Genomic DNA, 15,585 nt, shown 5'->3' with positions numbered 1-15,585 from the left:
AAAGGTTTCTAAATGTCAATATTCATTGTGGGCTTTTAAAAAAATTTTTGCACTTAAGATTATTAAAATCAAGCAATTTATTCTAACGTGTTAGACTAAACTGTGCCCCCACTCTATTATTAGAATGAAATCACTTCTTATCAGAAGTGTCTATTATAAAGCAAGTAGAATATAGTCTTGTTCATTATTTTTACTTAAAGGGGCCTCAAGCATTTATATGGAAAATCATTAGTGTCTGTAGGGTGGGGGAGGTTTTCGGCTCTGTGTGTTTAACTGCACTTTTACTGAAATATTTTAGTGGGTTGTTCAACTACAGAGCACAGTATCCCAATGACCATCACAGTGCCCTAAATTCTATTGTTTTCCTGGATGCTATTGCTTTCCTGAAGCATCAGTAAAAATAATGGAACTAATTCTTCTGAATCACTGCACTCTTATCCCAGTTCAGTTCTAATAGTATTGACTACGATCTAAGCATTTTTGCTTCACTCAACACAGCTCTTAAAGGGCTTTTCCTTTTGCAGGCATACTCTCTGTGGGTGGTCAATACCCTTATGAAATTGTCAGACTTGAAAGTAAGATGGATTGTTACTGGAACATTAAGTAGGACAGAGAGCAGATGAAATTTAAATACAAAGTTGCAGCTGTTCATAAGCTCAAAAACTTGAATTAGTTCAGCCGAATTGCTAAATTCCAATAAGAAACAAACTGAGGACTTGGCTACTTGTTCCCTAATAGGAGGAAAATGCATCTAAAATATACATTGAAGCCTTGTCATCTTAAGAAATCAACATTTGCACTAAATTATTCCCTCCCTGAACCACCCATTTAATATTTACAAATCCAGATGGTCTTTCCTACCACTGAGCACCTGCCATCTCTGCGGTTTTTGATACCACGATCCCCTGCTTCACAACCTCTTCCTTGGCTTCTCTTAGCCAGTCTAATACCTTTCTTATTTTCTCTTTCTTTCTCTCCTTTCTTGCTTCTATTTCTACCAGTTCTCTTCAGATCAAATTCTCAGACTTTCTACCCTTGCTCTATTTTTCTTTCTTTATCTGGTTCCTTAGATTGCTCATCTATTCTTGCCATGTCAACTATCACCTATGTGCTCATTATTAAACCTGCAGTTTCAGCCCATGCCTTTATCCTTCATTTATTTCCAGTTGTTCACAGAATATGTCCAATCAGGTGGTCATGTTTGTAAAGTCAAATCTAGTGTATGTGATGATCAAAAATGAATCCTTTGTCTAACTTTTTGTTATGATCTGAATGTGTTCCCACCAAAATTCAGGTGTTGCCAATGTGATAGTGTGCGGGAAAGGAGAGAGGTTGTTTAAGAGGTGATTAAGTCATTAAGCCATGAGGATTCCTTCCTCGTGTATAGGATTAGGTACCCTTCAAAAAGGACTTAACAGAGGAAATTCGACCTTCTTACCCTTTGACATTCTGCCATGTGAGGACATAGCATTTGTCCAGGATAGACTGGACACTCACCAGACACCACACCTGCCAATGCCTTGATCTTGGACTTCCCAGCATCCAAAACTGTGAAAAATAAATTTCTAGTCTTTGCAAATTGCATAGTTTGTGGGATTTTGTTGTTACAGCCCAACACAGACTAAGACACTTCCTATTTCAATGAATGTCTCCTATGTTACCTTGCTTCTATGAATTGCATATTTTGAAGTTAATTTTATTGCATATCTCTCCCATCCCACACTCAGGTAGCCACTGAGTCCTAGTATACACGCTTCGCAAAGTTTCTGGTTTATTTCTCCTTCTCGTGTCATATTGTGGTTACTCTAATTTACCATCGTGACTTTACTTCTTATTTTAATAGTTAACTACCTAGTTTCTCAGTGTCACCATTTTATTTCATGGTGGTTATACAATAGAGTCATTTTCACTATGTATTCCATTTGTTAAAAATCTATATTCGCTTCTTTTGCATATTTGAATAAATTTGAAAGTTTCAACCCCACATTAAGGGTCCCTATGAACTAGTCCCAGTTTACTTTGTTGATCTTGGGACATTCTTGATGTATTCTAAGAGGAATGGTTTCTTGCCTCTGAGAGCACTCCTAGCCACCTTGGCCCCTCACATGCTCCTGTTCACTCCTAGTCTTGTCTCTCTCTTTTTCTGCTAAATCCTACACATCTTTAATACTCAGCTCAAAATTTTCCCTCTCCATGAAGTTTGTCTGAATTAACATGAGCCCACGGTGGTTTTTCTCATGTTCTGAATGACCTCTGAATGGCACATACAGGCTGAAACTCTACATTATATAGGTTGCTTCCAAATTGTTTTCTAATTTATCATGAATATATGAATTTCCTCTCAAACAAGATTTAACATTCCAGAAGAGGGAGAACTGTGAATTGTACCATTTTAAATGTGTGAATTCTACCATTGAATTTAAAAATAACTATTCCTAGTTTCTGGGATGTTTCCCCAATTCAGTTATTTCTAATCCCTGTGTGAGTATCAGAGGAACTAGGTCTTTAATGGCATAATCAGATCCCATGTCAAATAAATGACATTAAGAGTGTCATTAATATAATTCCGTATTCCCAGAGATGTTCTGGAAGGTTTATATGTATTCTCATTTATTATAAATACATTGAAGCATGCTTAAATGAAAAAGATTGAATAAAAATGAATTTAAATGACAAAAACGGTGTTCCATAAATGTAAGAATTAATGTCTACATTCTCATGTAACTTCAAGCAAAAATACAGAACAAGTGGGGTTCTACTGTCGAACCCACACTCTGAACTTGTTTTGCATTATTCCACCCACTAAAATTATAAACCTTTGGAATAGACCTGAACGTTAATTATTATAATGTTAAGGTTATGATAATATAGATAATAAATTATAGTCATCTAAGACACATTTCAAAAATACAGAGGCAGGCATCTCTACCTCCACTTTCCCCACCCTCCACCCCCCAACCATTCCTCTTAGGATGCATCCAGTATTTTGTGATTTCCAAATTAGGTATCAATAAATGCAAAGATTTTTGCTTCTGCAATATCATCTGTGTAATATAAAATTCATTGACATTTATATTTGTGCTTTTATGAAACTACTAATCCCAAATGAAATGTTCTCGTGAATATGCAAGGAAAATGCTTTTGTTAGTATTTGGTCCTGTTTCTACATTTGATTTGTATTTGGTTTTTAAATGATTAATCAGAATAAGAGAGCACAGCTGTAGGTTAAAATGTTTTAGCAACACAAGACAGTCCCACACTATACAGAGCCATCCCGATATTTTACCAAAGCCTTTGAAATAATTTGTAATTTTTTCTATCCATTTAAAATATGTATATTTTAGAGAACTGTACACTTAGAAAAGCATTTTTATTGCTAATAAAACTACCAATAAACAAACATCAAACATAAGATGTTGTGTTTCATATGTAGGAGGGAAAAAACAGGCTTGATTAATCCTGTCTACATTTTTGAAAAGATGAAAAAAAAATTTGAGTTCTAGCAGGTAAAAAGAAAACACAGTTTTGAAACTAAACACCTGCAAAGAGAATGTCACCAACTATGAGTTTCTTATTTTTTTGGATAAGGAGCTGGTCTTAGTTAATAGGATATGAGGCAACGATGACGTTACTAATTTCAGAGTTCCTAAACAGTAACACTACGCTTTAACTTAAGCCTATGATCTGGTCATCATTACCAGTAATAATGTAATGAGTAACGGCACTTTCTACCGTAATTACATGAGGGCTAGGGAGAAAAGTAAGAGCGTGAAGGTCACTCTAATTCTCTTGAACCTTGTGCCATGGAGACCTACCTGTAATGCTCAGACTTCACACAGAGATATTCTCATTTACAGGCCTGGCATGACTGGCTTCACCAAAATAGTTCTCCATTATTTGTTGGCAGCTGATAAACCCATCAAAAGGTAACCAATAAGTAAGAACTTATTTGAAGAGTGACATTATCTTACTACTGTCAGGGAGTATGAGCAAAACAGCCAACAGTTTATCGTATTTACAAAGAGAAGAAGTGATTGGAAGTAGAACTTTTTCTTTTTTTAAGGTCAGAATCCTTCATCCAAAGCTGCAGAAGATTTGATGTCTTGTAAATGGTCAATTTTATCTGAGATCTGGTTAGGGGCTTTGCCAAGTCAACGGTGTCCAAGTCAGCGGCAGAAAAAAAAAGGGAAATTAGAACTTTCTCCAGCTTACGATAGAATGATATGTCAGAATTCACAGATGCCACAGAGTAGGTGTCTGAGCGTGATTTGCATCCAGTTATGGCTGTCACTGGTTGTAATGCATGCATATTTATGCACACAGTGTGCAAACAAGGGCTAATGTTTATAAACATGAGAAATATTAGAAAATTCATTAATTAGGGTCATTTGTACAATTCCATTGTCAACTTTAATCACTTGTTTCGATTGATGTCTCCTTTGGAAAGTCAATCCGCCATAGTTATTTATTTATTCAGCAAGAATATTGTGTAGGGCTATCTTCTGCTTGACCTATAATGTTATTTCTAATAACATTCATTCATTTCATTCTAATAAGCAGAAGGTTAAGTTTAACACATTAACATATGCAGTTAAATTAACAAATACATATTAACTGTTGGATTTCATCCCCGTCAGTGGAAATAATGTGTTTGTATTGTGTAAGTATGTGTCTGTTGACTATTTTTTATCTTTTAGCGAGGCCCTAAATAAAATCAGTATTTTTGGCAAATTGAAACATCTATAAAGGCTTAGGTCATTCCATGAGGCAAATAATAAGTTTCCTTCTGAATCAAACTATGTAAGAGATCCTAATTAACTTATCATTAGCTATTCCATTAATAAACATTATCTCAGCACACACGGTTACACAGAAGATCTAAGCACCCTCATTCAGTACACACTCACTCTCCTAGTCCCCCAGTTTTTCCATCTTTCCATCTTTTCTATACAACTTTCTATCTGGCTGATTTTTTTTTTTTTTTTTTGGAGACAGGATCTTGCTCTGTTGCCCAGACTGGAGGACAGTAGTGCAGTCATAGCTCACTGAAGTCTTGAACTCCCAGGCTCAAACAAACAGTCCTCTCTTCTCAGCCTCTTGAGTAGCTGGGACTACAGGCATGCCACCACGACATCCAGCTAATTTTTAAAATTTTTATAGAGACAAGATCTCACTATGTTGCCAGAGGGGTCTCAAATGACTCCTGGCCTCAAGTGATCCTCCTGCCTTAGCCGTCCAAAGTGCCGGGATTACAGGCGTGAGCTATTGTACCCAGCCTGATTGTATTCTTTATATAAACCTTTCCGCTGCACCATGCCTGCCTCAAAGTTTATTTTAATTGTGTCTCCATTGGCAAGAGTCTGTTACATACCCAAGCTTTCTGTGACTGTTTAAATGTAGTTGTTTTTCTTCATAGAACAGACTCACTTCCTGACATTCCCACTGCTAATTTGCTTTCTCTGCTGTTATTCCTACTGTGTCTAAAACGTAAGCACTCTGTTTAAAGAGCATAACATTTAATAGGCTTTCCTCCCCACTCCACTTACTGTCAGGTTCTGAATCAAGGGAAAGTGGGTATCCATGGAAGAGAGCAGGCCTTGGGCTTAGGGACAGTGGGTGAGTGATTTGTTGGGAAGCGAATGAATAAATAGTCTTTTTCCCCCAATCTAAAAACTAGATAATTTGTTCAAGATTTTTTTTCATTTCTATAAAAATGACCTTAAATAAGTCACTTAATCCTTCTAGACCTCCATTCTGTTGCCTATGAAATGAAAGTGTTCAATAAGCTCATCATGATGGTCCCTTTTAAAATTAAAATTTGTGATTCTGAGATACCATGCAAGGGACTTTTAAAAGAACTGAAAAGTTTTACTGAAGTTAAGAACAATGTTCTCAAAGACATCCTGGTATTTCTGGTAATTAAAATTTAGCGTTTGCTCTTCATCCTGAAAGGTGACAGCACCGGCTTTCCCCAGATGCATCTCAAAGCCAGGTGGGAAAATAATAAGAGTGAACCATCCAAAGCCATGGTACACGCTAAATGCACACACATGAGAAATGAGGATTCTCACAAAAAGTGGAGGCATGCATTGACCACTGGGGTGTATTTGATGAGAGTGGAAGACCAAGGCTTCCGACCTCCAGCTCCCTTCTCTTTGCTGACACAGCAGTGGGCTTGGGTGTTCCGAAGGAACGCTGTCTCTCAGTAGACACCAGCTTACCAGGCCCTCAGCCAGCCCCACCCAGATGCTCCAGCTGTTCCTCCTCCACACAGCTGGGCTCTGACTCATCCCAGGAGGCCTTGCCTGGTAGAGAGAATCTGCAGCATCACAGACCTCTTACAGGGTGAGGGCCCAATTTAAACCCCAAAATATGTCTCCACACTGGGGGAGACCTTCTTCCTGGAAGTCACCTTTCAGAAACTGAAATTCTGTTGCCCACCTTGTGCAGCCTTTGTTACCCATCCTAGCCCTGGAAAAGAACTCCTTCTCTTCACCCTGACATTCCCTTCCCGAAAAGGTTCGATTCCTCCATAGGGATTCACTTTAGCCCAATTGTTCCTTCTTCCCTTCAATCTACCAGCTCCCAAACTGGCTATTTTTCACTAGTTCTACCCCCGGATCTGTAGCCTAGCATTTCAAACAAATTATTCAGCACATGAATTCAGCATTTCAAACAAATTATTTTGGCACAAATGAAGGGGTTAGTGGAATGGGTCTTATTGGTATCTTCCAGTATTCAGCCCATTTTTTATCCATAGCTCATTGATTTCAGCTTTGACGCAGATATAAAGACATACTAAAGAGCGTGAAATGTGTTATTAGTCAAAAGAAGAGCTCCTCCATCATTCTTCTTGGCTAAGTGTATCCAGGAATACGTTTACAAGTGACTATCCAATTCATCTCTTCTGAACTAATTTCATACTAACTAAAAGGTAAAACATTGTTCCATTTTTAAACTTGGCATTCTTACGATACTGACTTTACGTTAAAATTTAGAAGCATCTTAGTTTTCTTATAGCTTTGCAAGAACAAGATTCATAACTTTGATCAAAGTTTTTGATTCAAAAACCTTATCATCTGCATCGAAATCTGAAAGTTAGAGATCACTGGAAATACTGAACTTTATCTTCTTCAATTTCAAGTGTTTGAGGAAACACTATTGGGCAAGGACAGTTTTTATGCTGGCCAATGATAGTGACACACTTGTGTAAACAATGTATTAACTGTATTAATGTTGGCATCTTCTAATGCCTTCAGCGTTATGTGATCAATAAATTTATTCATTCTTTCTTCCCCTTCTTTTCTTTTCTTATTCTAAACTTATATGGTCATGCTTCCATCAGAAATTGGCTTAAAAGACTTGCTCTGCCCTTATTCACTCATTAAATATCAAAATCCTCACCAAAACTGCAGTCGCATTAGAGCAATGTTAAGAGCCATATGACTCACCAACAATTCTATTTCCCTATTTCTCTAACGACTGCAGTCAGTGACGTAGGTGCCGTTAGAAATTCTCTCTTCATCTGCTGTAGGCTGATACGATCAAGTAAAGCAGCTTTATTCACTTCATGCAATCCAACTTCATTGAAAAGAGAAAATGGAAAAGGATCAGTTCATACTAAAAATACTTCAGAGGTACTTCATCGCTTGTTTTTAAATATAATCTTTGAAAAAAGCAGTAGTAGGTGAGTCAACACATCTGTAGCTACACACACACATACACACACACACACCTTTGTGATATTTCTGTCAACGGATAATAGTTACCCAATTCCAGTGTTTTATTCTAGGTTTTTTTACTGTTTTGTTCTACATTTTTACTCATCTCTTCTATATTTATATCTAAAGCCTGTTGATGGTTTATTTTTTCCATTGATTACACTTCCTTGACCGGGCATGGTGGCTCAAGCCTGTAATCCCAGCACTTTGGGAGGCCGAGGCGAGGGGATCACGAGGTCAGGAGATCGAGACCATCCTGGCTAACATGATGAAACCCCGTCTCTACTAAAAATACAAAACATTAGCCGGGCGGGCGTGGTGGCGCGCACCTGTAGTCCCAGCTACTCGGGAGGCTGAGGCGGGAGAATGGCGGGAACCCGGGAGGCGGAGCTTGCAGTGAGTGGAGATCGCGCCACCGCACTCCAGCCTGGGCAACAGAGCCAGACTCCGTCTCAAAAAAAAAAAACTTCCTCTGATTATTAACATAAAGGAAAGGAAAGTGAAGGTGGTCTAAGATCCATCAACTTTGCTTATTCACATTTTCATGATCTGTAAAATATTCTCTGGTCCCACTGAAGTGTATATTGCTATATGTTCTAATCAGCAAACTTGAACTTCCCCAACTCCTTAAGCTTCCTGGCATTCATCTTTCTGAATTAAGATGTTTGAAGGTTTTCATATAACCGATTACTCTTTAGACCAGACCCCTTTCTAAATTTCTGTTGGGAAAATATTCTTTGTGGTAAATACTTCCTGTAATATTTTTCATCTGTCATGTGTATGTGATTCCAAGGCCCCAAACTTTCTGCTTGTAATAATATTTCAAAATTTTTATCATTAAATGCATTTCATTCACTATTTTTGAACGTAAGTGATGTTTTTAAGATATTGCAATTACATCTTTTATTTTGTTGTTTACTGATTCTAAAAAAGAACATTCTGCTGAAATGATGAAGCAGTTGCTAAATTATAGGTAGTCTTTAATGTATTATTTAAATTATTATTTAACAATTTGTAATAAAAACAACAATTTTACATTACCATATTATTCATTGTAATAGAGATTTTCATTTTCTACATTCTAAAATACTTATACTGAATGTTTTCAAATATTTAATCTAAAACTAATACCAATAATTTGGGCTAATGTTTTTTTCCAGAGAAAATAAGTAAAAATCATGTGATTTTTTATGTCACTTTTAATACTGTCTCTCTGCATCTCTTAACAGTTTTTGAATATTTTGAACTGAAAGTACTAGATTAATTAGAAGACTAGTTCTAGGTCTACATGTTATCTCAGAAGTTAAAAGTAAAAAATCTTGAGGCATATATTGTCTTTTTATCCTTAAGACTTATGTAAAATAATTTAATTTTGTTTTTATTTGCTTATAAATTTAAAAATTAAGGAATATGCAAAAACTGCAAGATTTAGAGAAACATAGAAAGAAAATTACTTGATACAGTATTTACAAAAATGTGAAAGAAAACCAACAACAATTTTTAAACCAATTTTACCCAATTCTTTGTGTGGATTTTTTTTGTTTTGTTTTGTTGTTTTGTTTTTTGGTTTTTGTTTTATTTTGTTTTTGGCTTTTGGTTTATCTTGAGACAGAGTCTTGCTCTGTCACCAGGTTGGAGCGCAGTGGCGCGATCTCAGCTCACTGCAACCTCCACCTCCCAGGTTCAAGCCTCCTGCCTCAGTCTCCTGAGGAGCTGGAACTACAGGCATGCACCACCACACCCAGCTAATTTTTGTATTTTTAGTAGAGACGGGGTTTCACCACGTTTGCCAGGATGGTCTTGATCTCTTGACCTTGTGATCCTCCCGCCTCAGCCTCCCAAAGTGGTGGGATTACAGGCTATGTTTTTTGTACAGGATCCTAACAGTATTTTTATCAACTACACTGAATATTTTATTCTTGAAGTAAACCTAATTTTTTCCCACTGACCTTTTTTCTTGATTTTTAAAAATTTTAGGACAAATTTTTTAACCTTTCATTTTATATTGGTTGTAGTATTTATTGCTGTAATTAATATAGCAGAGAGATGTTCTCACACACTCATAAATTCATGAAAATAACAACTTCCATGGTGAAATTGTTCACACTTCATCACAGCCCAAATATGAGTTTATCTTCAAAATTTGAGGAGGATCTTAAATCTTCATTGATTTATGAGAACATTTTAAAGGCATCCTGATTGCCAATGCCAAAAATATTTTGGCTTCTTAGATTAATTTAGATTCAAAAATAGCTTAACTTGCTCTTCAAATTTAGTGGAAAAACTTTTTCCATTAAGAGTTTTAATTAACTAAAAATATGCCATTTTTCATCACTTTACCTGGTTATCATCATTCAAAATTTCACAAAAACTTAAAGGAAAGTAAATAAATTTTGGCTCAAGATGTATTCAAATATTATTAGTTGAAAATCAGTATATTCTTTCACATATCATATATAAATATGATCCAATACCAAACATTCAGCAGTTCCAATACGTGTATTCGTTGTTTGTTTCCCATTTAAGATATGCCTATATATATCTCCAGTTCACAACAGACAAATCCAGAGATTTACAATTTCAGTCTCGACTTGAAACTGACCCTCTTGCAATATACTCTTGAAGTCTCCAAGCCCCTTGAGTCCTCTTTTTCCTTCCGTGCAATTCAATAAATTCAATTCCACAAGCATTAATTGGGCCTCTGCTCTGTGTAAAGCACTCAGTGTGAAGTACAACAAAGAATAGGCTTCTGTCTTTCTCCTCCGTGATTTCACCACAGGAGAGACCTGCTCTCTTCCTTTCCCCTGGAGCCCCAGAGCTGCCAGTAGTATCATTGAGAACAGAATTATAACATCTGGATATTGCTAGTTTCTTTATTCTCTCTCAAGTGGCAAATCAGCTCACTGAGAGGCACCTATTTCTGCCTGAGTTTTTGTGCACCTGCCCACGTATGCACACACTCCCATTTCCATCATTTTGTCCAAGGCGCGTAGACTTTCATATTTTTAACTTTCTTTCAGATGGGAGCCCAATTTTGAGGCACAGAGGAAACCAATGATGCTGACTTGCAGCAAACCTTCTCAATGATCAAGGGACAGGAAGAATTTGACACTAAGCTTCCTCCCCAAAATCATAGCCCTTCTGTAACTAAGAAACTTCTAATGGTGCGAGGGGTCCCACATGTGTTCTACCTCCGTACCAAAAAAATATATATGAACCTGTCTGTCATGATGAATCAAAACTACTGGATGGAGTCACATGGCCAAAGTTACCTGGTGAGGTCACTCATGGAGTGACCATATCCACGATTCATGCCACCCTAGTAAGGATCTTGAAATAAATTTTACAATTCCTCTGCCACAAGGGAAAACCCCAACCAAAACCAAGCCTCTAGCCTGTCCCCTGGGACTATGCAGAATGGGATCCACCTTTGAGGCTAAATCCAATATTTGATCTCCCAAATGAAAGGAGAAGGCATCAGTGTTGGCCAAAACAGTTATTTAGATGAGCCTCTGATCCTGCCTACAAGAATTATTTTAGAGATTTCCAATGGAAATTACCCAATATGTCAGGAGAGTCTATGAGCTTTATGATCTTTCTTCCATGGCATGTGCTCTATAATATTTGCAGATATTTACTGAAAATACTCACAGCTGAAAGCCCCTAACACACCCCTCACATCAGCACACACATTTCCACTTTCTTTCCAGCTGCCCGCTATATTTAAAATCACAGAATTTCACCGCGATGTTTTCCCACTTTTGGATCTTGTTTAGTGTAAAGTTATGAATTAAAATATAAAATACCAGCAAAAATACCGGGTATATCAGAGTCTTCAAATTATTATTATAAAGTAAATTTTTATGTTTTTATCAAGTTTTCACATCCTTCATTCCCCCCAAAAAAACTGCAAAAGGATTATTTAGCAAGTTATTTTCCCCCGCTTCTGTAATGGGAATTTTCACTCCTATGACTTAGATAATATGTAACAAAGAAGCACATTACAGGACTGGATAGTGTAATCAAATTAGAGCCATATGATACCAGACAGAAACGTATGGCTTTGCATAAAAATCTGGAAGTCCATATGTTCTCGATAAAGAGGTAAATGCATGTGCATGTGAGCGCGCACACACACACACACACACACACTTCTATAAAATTTGGAGATAGGTATTTTTTATATCTTAAAAGAGCCAAAAAACCCTATTAAAAGAGCAGAAAATTTGTTTAAGTTCCTTGTAGATTCTGGGTATCAGACCTTCGTCAGATAGGGAGATTGCAAAAATGTTCTCCCGTTCTGTAGGTTGCCTGTTCACTCTGATGGTAGTTTCTTTTGCTGTGCAGAAGCTCTTTAGTTTAATTAGATCCCATTTGTCAATTTTGGCTTTTGTTGCAATTGCTTTTGGTGTTTTAGTCACAAAGTCTTTGCCCCAAAGTATTATAAATCATTCTACTATAAAGACACATGCACACGTATGTTTACTGCGGCACTATTCACAATAGCAAAGACTTGGAACCAACCCAAATGCCCATCAATGATAGACTGGATAAAGAAAATGTGACTCATATACACCATGGAATACTATGCAGCCATAAAAAAGAATGAATTCATGTCCTTTGCAGGGACATGGATGAAGATGGAAGCCATCATACTCAGTAAACTATCACAGGAACAGAAAACCAAACACCACATGTTCACACTCGTAAGTGGAAGTTGAACAATGAGAACACAGGGAGGGGAACATTACATACCGGGGTCTGTCAGGGGGTGGGGGGTAAGGGGAGGGGGAGCATTAGGACAAATACCTATTGCATGTGGGGCTTAAAACCTAGATGATGGGTTGATAGGTGCAGCAAACCACTATGGCACATGTATACCTGTGTAACGAACCTGTACATTCCCCACATGTATCCCAGAACTTAAAGTAAAATAAAATTTCAGAAAGAGCAGAACATGATCCCCAAATGTAGTCATAAACACTCAGTTCCCATTGGTGCTTTGGTTTCTGAGACAAAGGACCATCAATGTTATCCAAACACACACATTTAGATATCCAAAGCATGTGCTCTTGGAGAAGCAGAAGTTTTTTTCACGTGATACTGAGTGATGAGGTGAAGATTAACTGAAAGTAACATTCGTTGTAGAATATTTAAGAACATTGTGTTTTACAATCGGTATTGATTTCAGCATCACCTGTAAGAATATAACTTTTTAATTTTAAGTTTGGGGAAAAACACTTCTATTCTTTCACAGTTTGGTTGCTTTATCCCATGAGTGGTTTCCTACTGAGGAAAACAGAAGGCCTTAATTTAGTCAGCAAATAGTCATTGGATGTCCCACCTAGTACTACAGATCCTATTTACCACACTCTCTCTACTTACTTTCTGATTCAAAAAAAAAAAAAAAAACCCAAAAAACAAAACTCAATTTCTGAATTAGTTTTTATGTGTGTATATATATTTGCTATAGATTGTTCAACTCTTCCACCAATTTGAAGAAAAAAACAACCTTGGAGGAAAGAACATTTACCTTCTCACTCTACAGTTAAACAGTGTCCAGAATTGTATTATGCATACAAAAGGTGCTCTGTAAAAGTCTGCATTTCTAAGAAACAAGTTCAACAGCTGATGCCTGTGACTGTTCCTGTCCCCTCCTTTTCTTGCCTAGAGATAGGAATGACTGGTAACAATTCCAACTTCATTAGGCGATACTCACCTCTGGCCCAGCCTGTCATCTCTCCAACGGAACACATCATCCCTAATCAACTCAAACCAATTACTGTGTGACTTTCGGTAATTAACCTCCCTGTGTCTCAGTCTCAACTTCTGTAAAGTGCAGGACTTGCAAAATATTGCTGCTAAGGTTCTTCCATACCTAAAACACCTTTGGTCTAAAAATACATCACCTTGGGGAGCAAGCTTCCTTCCGTGCAAGTCAAGATTTGAACGCAACCTGGGGCCCTGCGGAGGGCCCCTCCTGATTCTACCCCTAATGTGCTGGCTATACCTTCTCTTCTGACTGATGCATCCTCATTCTGGGCCTGACCACTATGTGTGTTACCCAGGGCTCAATCCTCCTGCCTCTTCTTTTTTGTTCTACACTCGAGTCCTTGATGAGTTCCATGGTTTTAGATGTTGTCTCTACAAAACAATGATTTCCATTTATATCTCTAGCGCCAGCCTCTCCCTTGAACTCCAGATATGTATATAACTGTCCATTCAACATCTCCTCTTGGATGTTCTTTGGGCATCTAAAACTCAGATTGAAAACTGAGCTCTTCATATCCACTTCCATATTTACTGCAAAAACTGTTAATACTCTTAATATCAAGATCTCTTCCGAAGCCTGCAGCCCCAGAGCGTCCCCATGATCTGACTGTTTCACATCCTCCATCGCCACCACCTTTGGATGCAATCCACTATCATTCCTCACATGATCTACGGAGGATCTAACACCCTCCTGACTCTCTCCTGCTTCTTCTCTTTCTTCCCCAGAGCCTATGACCCACCTACCAGCCTTTTAGGACTAAGCACATCATGTAACTTACATGATTAAAATATTCTAAGGATAAACACTTGAGGCGATAGATGCCCCAGTCACTCTGATTTGATCATTATCCATTGTATGCCTGTATCAAAACATCACATGTACCCCATAATTATATAAAACTAGTATGTGCCCATGCTAATTAAAAATAAAAAAATCCAAAAACCGATTCCAAGATGTTCTGATCACAATTAAAGTGTTTATGTATGGCCTACAAGGCCTAAAGGGATGTGACCCCTGGAAAACTCTCAAGTCCCTGTCACTCGCTCACTGGCCTCTTTGTCACTGTTCACAACACTCTGTCCTGGCTGCCAGCCATGTCCCTCCCTCAAACGCTCCATGACTCTCTCCTTCACTGCATCCAGGTCCCTGCTGGAGAACCATCTCTTTGTTCCAGGCCATGTAAGATAGTGATATGGTTTGGCTCTGTGTCCCCACCCAAATCTCATCTTGCAGCTCCCATATTCCCACGACGTGGGAGGGACCATGTGGGAGACGACTGAATCATGGAGTGGGTGGGTCTTTTCCCATGCTGTTCCCGTGACAGTGAATGGGTCTCACGAACTCTGATAGTTTTAAAAACGGGAGTTTCCCTGCACAAGCTCTCTTTGCCTGCCACCATCCATGTAAGATGTGACTTGTTCTTCCCTTGCCTTCTGCCTTGATTGTGAGGCCTCCCCAGCCACATGGAACTGTAAGTCCAAAAAATCTCTTTCTTTTGTAAATTGCCCAGTCTCAGATATGTCTTTATCAGCAGCATGAAAACAGACTAATACAGATAGTACATGCTCCTGTTTTTTTTTCTATTCTTCTGCCTTGGCTTATTTTTTAGAGCACATATTGTTCCTGGCATAATTACGCATATTTCAGTATGTATTTGTTATCTCCTTCACTTACTGGTGGTAAGCCTTCATCAGATCAGGGACTAGATTTGCTTTGTTTACAATATAGATACCAAGTATCTACAACAGTGCCAGACACATAGTAGGCATCTAATAAATATGTATTAGACCATGACTCTCAGTCTTGATTCATGAGTTCCAGCTGCTGGGCAAATCTAACTTGAGCTGCTGAGGTGATCCCATGGAAGAGCTGAGTTCTAAAGGATTTCCTAATGTCACACATGATAGGGATAGTAACGACACCTACCCACTATGTGGCAGATAATGAGCTCAGCTTTTTTTTTTTCCTGGCTCTTTTGAAGATGTTTTCTTTTACATGAACTACTATGAAAGAAAAAATTAAATAACACATAGAAATGTTTAATATGTTTTGATGTTTTCATATGATATATTATTTATTTATTTATTCATT

At 37.7% G+C, this 15,585-nt stretch overlaps 1 protein-coding gene across 8 annotated transcripts in view; it reads left to right on the top strand.

Moving 5' to 3' along the window:
• Positions 1-15,585, top strand: part of TENM3 (teneurin transmembrane protein 3) — a 1,346,134-nt gene that overhangs the window by 447,124 nt on the left and 883,425 nt on the right. The gene's annotated exons all lie outside the window — the stretch shown is intronic.

Source organism: Papio anubis, chromosome 3 (genome assembly GCF_008728515.1).
Source record: "Papio anubis isolate 15944 chromosome 3, Panubis1.0, whole genome shotgun sequence".
Taxonomy (NCBI): domain Eukaryota; kingdom Metazoa; phylum Chordata; class Mammalia; order Primates; family Cercopithecidae; genus Papio; species Papio anubis.
The sequence above is the reverse complement of the archived record's forward strand: the minus strand, read 5'-3'. Positions and strand labels throughout refer to the sequence as shown.